Below are 6,504 nucleotides of genomic sequence, written 5' to 3' on the forward strand. Positions count from 1 at the left end.
AAACCAAATCCAGCAACCTCATGCCCACTCACAGGAGAAATCCAAAAAGAAGAGTTACATTAGATCAAAGTAAAAACACAGGGAAGTCCCTCTCCCTCCCCCTCCCCTCCCCCTCCTCTACAGGACATCAAGGTTTATTTCAATTTGTTTTGCATACATGTGTGTGTGTTTATTTTTTTCTAACTGGTTGCCTAGACAAAGTATGTAACAGTGGTCCCCTTACCCATCATAGAGCTGGATGAACCAGGGGTTTGGGTGTTTTTTGTGTGCTAGTTGCTGCTGCTGCAATACCTTCTGGGCTTATATTATTGGATAACTTTATAATTCTCTGGAAGATTTACAGTGGAATGAACCTGTTACTACTGTAATAAATAAGAGTAGTTTAAAATGGTTGGTTGGGGGTCTGTGTGAGAAATGGTACCACCACGGATCTCATCACAGGTGTGATATTACATAAATCAGTTATAGGTTTCCCCCTTGCATTCTATAGATCACTCTTGCCAGCCCAGCTGTGAGAAGCACATGGCTCATCACAGCTCCACTTTTCACTTGGTCTCTTAACGAAAAGTGCAAAGTGGAAACTGCGAGGGAAGCTTTAAAGCTAGAATCCTTGATAAATGGCACAGAAGAGTATTTGTGGCTTAAGGCCTTGAACATTCATTTCCCCCTAATATTACTCCCAAAGCTGTACTACTGATGGTTAGGCCTGGGGCTATCTGAAAGTAGAGATTTCAAAACACCTCATTGAACTAATTCTCCAGACTGATATATTTTAATTTGGTTTCGATCAAGGTTGTGTACATGTCGCTAGCTTAAAATGCAGCAAGGTCATTCTCCCCCAACCCAATTCATATTGGAGCTGGTTTGCGGGGAAATGCAGCAAAATGCAATATTTCACAAGAAATGACTAGATATAGATTGTGACTAGCATTGTGTCTCCATTGCTCTGCCAATCAACATTGGGAGTGCACTGGATGCAGAATAGGCGAGAATGTGTGCACAGTCCAACAAATGCAACTGTATAGCATGGATGAAACTCAACAGTGAACAAAGGAAAAATTAAAAATTAGCAGTCAGAGTCCAGGCTAGATCTACTTTCCTGAATGCTAATCATTAATATGACTTAATTCATAGACTAGAAGCACTGAAAGATGGGAAGAGGCTCGTTTCTTACAAACCAATGAATATAATAGTACTTGTACATTTTGGCTCCCATAGTGGGTTTTACAAGTGCTAGAGTTGTTGGTTTTTTTTTTTTTAAAAAAAATAAAGTTGGGAATCCAGATAATATAGTTCATTGGGGTGAAGGGAACTGTCTCCTTCTCTCCCCCACCCCCAGTAGATGCCAATATATTTCTCTCACAGAACAACAGCTTGACTCAGCCATTGTTGAGGCACATCTGCCTTCCCATTCAGCTGCTGGAAGGCCACATGTTGTTTGCCGTCATTTTCCACAAGTCAAATCACCCATGACTACCTTATTAAAAAACTGATTTGTTTTGAAGTCTTTCTTTTTGCAAGGCTCTTCAAGATTCTGGAAGGCTAGCTCAAAGGTGATCCTTAAATGCAGGAGGGTTACAACAACTGTGACCCAAATAACCTTTTGTTGGTTTGTTTACTGCTGTATTCCTGGAAGAAAGGGCCAGACATATAAGCAACAATTAAGTAGGCAGCAGTTCAAGAAACCAGTCAGCAATAAACACAGTCTGAACAGGAATGGTTAAGACACAAGAAGACCAATTCAGCCCTGCAAAAGAAACACTCATGCTGGGAACTCTTGATAAATAACTAATTGGCTTTCCTGATAGTTCCTAAAGTGTTATCTCTTCTGTTCACATTGTGGGCTCACATTTAACTCTGTGCATGTTTATTTTGTAAAATATAAAGTGACCATTGTATTGAAAAAGGGATCTTAGCTGCCTTTGGATAACACACTAAAAAAGGAATCACAAACCTTTTTGGGTAGTGAGCACATTTGCAATTCTGAGGAAGTATAATCAACGCAGGCCACAAAATGGCAGCTGCAGGGGTGTGGCATAATACAAAATGGCTGCCGCATATAACAGAGCAGAAAAAGAGAAAGAAATACAAAATGGTGTAGACATGCTCATCCCTAATCTCGTGCACTGTGGTTTTCTGAGCAGTTATTTGTTAAGACCTTTCATGGCTGCCATATTATGTACTGGCAGGCACACTGGTACCCATGGGCCTCAAGTTGGTGACCCCTGTACTAAGCCATAGTTTAGCACAGTGAGAATGAGAATGAGCAACAGTGAGTCTCAGGCATGACCTCTCTCATTTCCTCTCTTCTCCAGCCAAGCCGAGGAGGAGATCGGAAACTTTTGCTTCTGATACTGATTAGCTGTAGTTTAGCATTACGTTCAAACCCTATTGTCTGAATGCATCCATTGGGTAAAGTTCCACTCATTCATCCTTCACTCTGACTGCTATCACCGTTTACTTGAAATAGTTTGTTTATGATAGTGTTACCACAACCAAACTGTTTCAAACCTCAGAACACAAGTATATTACAGAATTTCCATTATGTGTTAAGTACCACATTAGTTCTGGTAAACATTGTTTTGTGGAATGCTGTGTGGTGCATTTCAGGGTGAGTGAGTTACTCTCCATTTTGATTTTATTACACTTTGCTTACATTTTTATTACTTTGCTCTAGATGAGCCAGTTTCTATTACTGAAATCCATATGAGAGAGATCTTATTACCTGCAAAAATAGCTTTTGATCTTTACACTTCAAAGGTAATCCTTTTCTTCTCTGCAAATGGGATAGCCTGTGATAGAAATACCACCCTTTAGACACGTTTTCCAGGGATGCCTCTCAAAGAAAGCCATGAATTAGTTCATCTGTTGGTTAGAAGGTGCAACTCTTTTCAGAATGTGAGAATCTGGTGTTTAAAACATAAGTTTTGCATTGCAGATAGGTTTCCGATGGTTTCTTTCATCATTGTAATGTGTGTGTGAACTGATATATTGCTAAAAGCTGCACAGGAATAATACTAATCTTTCTGGTTATAATTCCTTCCTTTTCATGGATACAAAGTTGCATGTACCTGAATCAGTTGCAAACTTTATACTCTTAAGATATTACCATAAGTTTCATAAGCAACTTTTGCAGAATTGTCAATGGTACCTACTGGTTGTTTGCATTTTTTTTAACAATGAAAAGATGTATTCTTAATGGGCTTTTTTTTGTATTTCCCCACAATCCCATTGTATGGAATAATTTTGCCATGCATACTGCTTGTAGTCTTGAATCTCTGAGTAGTTGCCCTTTAGCTATCTTTATGTAGCCACAACAACACTTTTCACATACAAGAGACAGGTATCATTGACTGGAGGGGGCCCATATCAGCCCCTAGACCACTTCATGCCTGGCCATGCTGACAGCTGATGCATGTTGAGCCTAGTTGCTGTCCCAATCCTTTGCTCCAAACAAATGCAGAAAATAAAGGAAAAAAGACATGTTGGTCCCATTCTGTCTTCAAACCCAGTGCAGTGACAAAATCCATTTCCACTGCTGTCCACACTTCAAGAAAGATCAAGATCAGAGAACTAACAAATTAGTTAGACTGTCATCGATGAAATTGCCAATCCTGCCTAAAGCAGTCATGATCAGGAAATAAAAGAAATGGCAGCAGCTCTCTTCACTACTTAGGTTTCCTCATTATTTCTCTTTCTCCTGGTTTGTTAACTATGCAAAGATGCCATTGTAGTGCTGGAAAGGATATTTGATGAAGAGAGAGTGCAGCCAAGCCCCACCCCTTCTGGCACATCATATATTATTTGCCGGACAGGATGAAAGGTGTAGAATCAAAGAATTGTAGAGTTGGAAGGGACCACAAGGCTTATCTAGTCCAACCCTCTGCAATGCAGGAATCTTTCACCCAGTATGAGGTTGGAACTCACTATCCTAAGATTAAGAGTCTCATGCGCTGCCAACAGAGCTATACACCACATTTGTGAGGAGCTGCTTCAGCCCAGAAGATCTCTACATTTTTCATTTCCTGTGAGAATCTGTTTCAGAGATTTATTGCATGTTTTAATCAAAGATGTTTAGATTTTAATGATTGTGAAATTAGTTTATATACATTCATTTGGCTTAGATGTCTATTTTTTTGCCATGAAGCAGTATATAAATACAAATAATAATAATTGAAAGCAAGGTGGGGAATTAGCAATGCAGACTCTAGCCCAGATCAACCTCCTTTCAGGGGAATGAGCAACTTAGGATCCAGTGGCCATCTCTGCCCATCCCATAATGAACTGTTTAGGGACCCTACACTTGCAACATAACAATTCAATGCATAGCAAAGGCTGATCTAGGGGAGCACGACCAGGCAAAGAGCTTCTGGGGTGCTCCTGCAAAAATGAAATCCAACAGCAGGTAAGTGGTAGTGTGGTGGATTTTGGTGTTGTGTTCATGTACCCAGCTACAGCCCAACCCCGGCTGCAAACCTCAGAATAATACTCAGCTTAGCAGTTTCTGTTTCGTTGCTTGCTAGTCAGAGACCCTGCTGGATTTGAGGAGTTTACTTTTAATTTTAAAAGTATATCACTTTTTTGGTGAGGTTTTTTTTAGGAAAAGATAGCCATGGCAGATGGGGGCAGAATTTCTAGACCATTTGGCTCCTTATAATATTTCAGTCTAAAAGCTGATTTAAACTCATCATGTGTGACTTCAGAGAGCAGTGTTAAAAGAGTAATAGGCACACTTTTGCTGTTTTAATTGAAATTCTGAAATGCACTGAGTCTACATCTCAGTACATGGGGCTGGGAGTCCCACCTCTGTTGTACAGCTTGGACTGCTAAAGACAGAGGAGAGAATGTTTTTCACGATCATATCTCCATCCTAGACAGCAGCTCACATGCTATATATTACAAACTAGTAATGTATCCCTTAGCCTCAGCTCTTTTTATCCTTGTCTATAACCCCACATAGCCATCTCTTCCATTATTGTGGTGAATTATCTGTGAATCAGGACAGTTGTCTAGCAGGTATTGGGTTCTGCTTACTGCTCTGTTTTTCACAAATCACCTCACAGGAGTCAGGCAGCCATGGTTTTCAGACTCAGGACCTGGAGAGACTTCCAGCCTTTGACTGAAAGAGTAATAGGCACACTTTTGCTGTTTTAATTGAAAAGGCTAAGGGATACATTACTAGTTTGTAATATATAGCATGTGAGCTGCTGTCTAGGATGGAGATATGATCGTGAAAAACATTCTCTCCTCTGTCTTTAGCAGTCCAAGCTGTACAACAGAAGTGGGACTCCCAGCCCCATGTACTGAGATGTAGACTCAGTGCATTTCAGAATTCTGTCTCAGTTAAATATTAGACACTTTTAGGGGTTCATTTTCACTTTACTTGCTCTTTTCACAGAATGATTTAAAGAGAGGATGGATTAAGCAGGCCATTTTCAGAATGAAGCATCTCTTATCATTCCTCATCTGTACAGCTCCGATGTTCTTTACAAACTCGACACCAATCTCGCTATATCTGTGCACCAGACTAGTGGTTTGAGGCAGACAATGGAGGTACATATGTATTATAAAATGGTGGGGAAAGCTGCACCCGATTCAGACTCTGCAGTGGATGCTTTTCATCCAGAAGTGCATCAAGATATGCCTGCATATCTGCTTCTAATCTGTGCCAGAATAACCAGTGGTAATGTTTATTAGTGGTCCAGTGCGAAAGGCAAAGCATAAATGGACAACATCTTATTTCACATAGTAGACTTTCTGCATCTAATACTGAACAGAATGTTGCAACCACTGCAAACCCTTCCTCCAGGGGCAAGGGCAACGGCTTGCCCCCACAATTGAAAATTTTGGGGGAGCCCTCAGTCCCCTGCCCCCCTAAGATGCCCCTGTCCATGGATGTTATTAAGGAGCAGCCCAAGGACCCTGAACCCAGATCTCTTTCCCCTTCCTTGCTTTAAAAATACTTTTAAAATCTTTGTTTACACATATGCTGGGCATGCTGCAAAATGCAGTGTGTCAGTGGGAGCCCACCCACCACCTCAGTTTCCCCACAGACATAAATTGGCATCTGCAAATTTGAGGCATAAGCCTATGCATTAAGTGTCTTAAGAACCTAGCAACACCTCTGCTTCTTGGGATGGCTACTGAAACATTCAGCCAGGGATAGACAACACAGTGCTTCCCCTGCCAGATGTTGCTGGACTATCTGCAAATCCATAACCCCTGTGGATTGGCCATACTGACTGGGTCTGATGAGATTTGTGGTCCCACAATATATGGAGGATGCTGCATTGGCTGGGCATGTGAGAGTCTCTAAGTGGGAAAGGTTCTTTTAGGAGCATCGTGGGTGCTGTTGAAATGACAAAGTGATTGCCTTGATCTTCTTCCAAGATCTCATCTGGTGGGTGTCTTATCAGAGTGATCTCTGAGAACATAAGGCCGACTAGAAGAACAAAGGGAATTTGCAGTGGTTTACTTGGGAGTTGCAAACAGAAGAGATAAATT

General features: G+C 41.0%; 1 long non-coding RNA gene across 1 annotated transcript; it reads right to left on the minus strand.

Annotated features, from left to right (window-relative positions):
• Nucleotides 1–1,264: 1,264 nt before the first annotated feature.
• LOC117061239 lies at nucleotides 1,265–2,861 on the minus strand. The gene is made up of 2 exons (XR_004428054.1): nucleotides 2,726–2,861; nucleotides 1,265–1,629 (listed from the first exon to the last, which is right to left on the minus strand). It is a non-coding gene; the product is annotated as an uncharacterized LOC117061239 (long non-coding RNA).
• Between the last annotated feature and the right edge of the window lie 3,643 nt (nucleotides 2,862–6,504).

This window comes from Lacerta agilis, chromosome 1 (assembly GCF_009819535.1).
Source record: "Lacerta agilis isolate rLacAgi1 chromosome 1, rLacAgi1.pri, whole genome shotgun sequence".
NCBI lineage: Eukaryota > Metazoa > Chordata > Lepidosauria > Squamata > Lacertidae > Lacerta > Lacerta agilis.